The following is a 3614-nucleotide window of genomic DNA, read 5'->3' on the forward strand; positions in this document are numbered from 1 at the left end:
CTCCCTTCGTTTCCTTACAACTCACGCATTCTCTTCTTTCTCCCTCAGCTCATACTTTAAAGTATTTGTCAATATGCTCCATCCAGTTCTGATTCTTGATATACTCCTTACCTTCATATCTGTCATTCTTTTTTTTCATCTGCCACCGGAAGAATCTATTTACTTCTACTATACACTTGGTTTTATAGTGTTTTTAGTTCTCCCGTGTCTTTATATTGCCATACGCATCGATATATATGGTTTATAATTTCTGGTTTGTCGTTGAGCTTTATATCTTCCCTTATATTTCAAAGTCTCTGCTTCTGTCTTCTATAATCATTGTCATCCACAGTTAATGCTCTCTTTTATTTGCTGCGATTTATACCCCAATTTCTATTTCGGAGTTTTGTCCTTTCGTTTCTTCTTCTTACGATTAAGCACCGCTTGTAATGGTCCAGAATTCGCAGATATAAATTTCGGAATGAACATTGTTAATGTTCTAAGAAGGAAATGGTAATAGCAAGATCTTGATTTGTTAAATTACCAGAATACCCTGGAAAAGACCGAATCATCAAGAAATATTTTCTTGATATTTTAGAGATTAAATAGAATATAAGAGTCGTGTAACATGACACATGATGACGTTATGATCTGTGAATCATCACGTTCCATTTAGAAACTCAGCATGAATTACTGTAATATAATCACGTTGATCAAGTGTCATTATATTATACTAACTCATGCTTCAGTTCCCAACATTATTCCAAAAATATTCCTATTTTAAACTTGAAAGTTTCAGAATTTAGAAACTAAAATAGTTTCTTTTATGATGTAATTTAGATAGCGCGATGAGATTAAAGATTTCAGATAAGAATAGTTATGGAAATATCTTCAGAAATATGGAGGATATTTATAATGAAAGATACGATGATATCTTGGAATTTCTAATATCAGAGGATGAGGAAGGGTATTGTTTGCAGGGGTTTAGAGTCAGGAGCAAGGTATTTGTTAATGACTTCAGCAGGTACTGAATCATTTGAATCCTTTGAAGGCAGGTTCAGTCTTTGTAATTTGTCCACAGCCTCCTTCATACTTTGCTCAATCCGTTTTCCAGTTCCAAAACTTCTCTTTTTCTGAGCTTTGCCAATACACTAATCTTTATCATCAAACTTTTTACTGCTAAGGTCGTTTACAGTTTTTGCTGCTTCGTCAGCATTTCAATAACTAGTTTGCAGTTCAAGATGTTTTTCAGAACTTCACATTCAAAGTATGTAAGTTCAGGAGATAGACGTTATACGTACACATATAACTGTTGGCGTAGACATGCTGCGAGATTTCAAAATACTGGTTACTAATTTCCGATGATTCGTATAGCAATTCTCGTTACAAGATGCGAATGAGTAATTGATGGAGTTTTGATAAATATAATGACTTTTCAGAAAATCTCAGATCATTACGGTTGCTGATAAGTTTACTGCTAATGTGGCGAGATATGAAAGGTTTCCCGGTAACAATGGCGAAAGGGCAACATATATATCAGGATTATGATAAGGCTACTTCGAATGAAAAATCAAAGTTGTCTTGCTGGAGCTGTGATATAATTTGCTACTTTGCAAAGGAATTGCAAGGTTATTTTTGCTAATAAATGCCAAAAGATCTGACACAGATATGTGTTGAATTATGACTTTGGTTTCGAGAGCTTTTTAAGTACATAACTGTGGGTAATATGTGGTTGGATCATCATCTCGATTGTTCATTATTTGAAGTGTCTTCAGAGATTTTCGAAGGGTTTGAACACAGATTGTAATCGTTAATATAAATTTGATGTTCTAACACAGTTTTGAAGTCAAAATATAGCTTTGAAAGATGTAGGAATCTAAAAATGATGGTACCAGTTATATCTCGAATTGAATTCTGAGATTTCAAAATCAGAATATGTAATTGGGTTTGAATGAGTATGGTTGTTTTGATTTCTATGAAAGAATGTATATTATTGTGAAAGTAAGAAGTATAGTTGATAATTTGCTTAATCTGATTCGAAGAATGTAACATATTAATTGTGAATATATATATATATATATATATATATATATATATATATATATATATATATATATATATATATATATATATATATATATATATATATATTATATATATGAAAATATTTATGTATATATTCTACTCAGATGTAACATAGATTTTAATGAGTTAATACTAAATTAAACTCATTCAATTTACGGTTGGAACTAGAATTGAATAATCCCTTGAAGGCTTTAGAGATTACATAAGTATTTCTTCAATAATATTGAAATTATGAATCAATACTTCATTATTTGCTGAGGCGTGTGTAGTGACCCGAACTTTTCCATGTTTATATATATTAATTGAGATTGATATTTACATAATTAAATGTTTCCAACATGTTAAGCAATCAAACTTGTTAAGACTTGATTAATTGAAATATGTTTCATATAGACAATTGACCACCCAAGTTGACCGGCAATTCACGAACGTTAAAACTTGTAAAAACGGCATGACGATATATATATGGATATACATATGGTTAACATGAGATTATGATAAGTAAGTATCTCCATAAGTATATTAACAATGAGTTATATACATGTAAACAAGACTACTAACTTAAGGATTTCGAAACGAGACATATATGTAACGATTATCGTTGTAACGACATTTAAATGTATATATATCATATTAAGATATATTAATATATCATAATATCATGATAATATAATAATTTAACATCTCATTAGATATAATAAACAATGGGTTAACAACATTAATTGAGATCGTTAACTTAAAGGTTTCAAAACAACACTTACATGTAACGACTAACGATGACTTAACGACTCAGTTAAAATGTATATACATGTAGTCTATTTAGATGTATTAAAATACTTTTGGAAGACTTCAAGACATATATCAAAACACTCATACTTAACGAAAATGGTTACAGTTACTTTTCCATTCTTTTCTTTCATCAAGAATTCTAGTCGTATTTTTACCCGTATTATACACAGTTTCAAAACGTACTTACTATGGGTATATACCAATAGGAACTAGCATGGGATTCCACTCTTGATTATGTCATGTATGACTAATCAATTTTAACTTCTACCATGAGCTAGTCAACTAACTAGAACTCCTTTTAACCCCACTCACCACTCACCAATTACCACCCATCATTCACTCCATTTCACTTCCAATTCTCTTTCTAATTCTCTCTCAAAACACCCACACTATTATGAACGTATTTTTCCAGTAGTTAATCATCATCTTCATCAAAAATCACTTCAAGAATCAAGCTATAATCATCATAGGAAGAACACTTCAAGAACACTTCAAAAATCCCTTCAAGTTTACTAATTTACTTCCAAGCTTTCTAATCCATTCCAAGTAATCATCTAAGATCAAGAAACCTTTGTTATATACAGTAGGTTATCTTTCTTATTCAAGGTAATATTCATATTCAAACTTTGATTCAATTTCTATAACTATAAACTATCTTAATTCGAGTAAAAATCTTACTTGAACTTGTTTTTGTGTCATGATCCTACTTCAAGAACTTTCAAGCCATCCAAGATCCTTTGAAGCTAGATCATTTCTTGTCA

This window comes from Rutidosis leptorrhynchoides, chromosome 10 (assembly GCF_046630445.1).
Source record: "Rutidosis leptorrhynchoides isolate AG116_Rl617_1_P2 chromosome 10, CSIRO_AGI_Rlap_v1, whole genome shotgun sequence".
Classification (NCBI taxonomy): domain Eukaryota; kingdom Viridiplantae; phylum Streptophyta; class Magnoliopsida; order Asterales; family Asteraceae; genus Rutidosis; species Rutidosis leptorrhynchoides.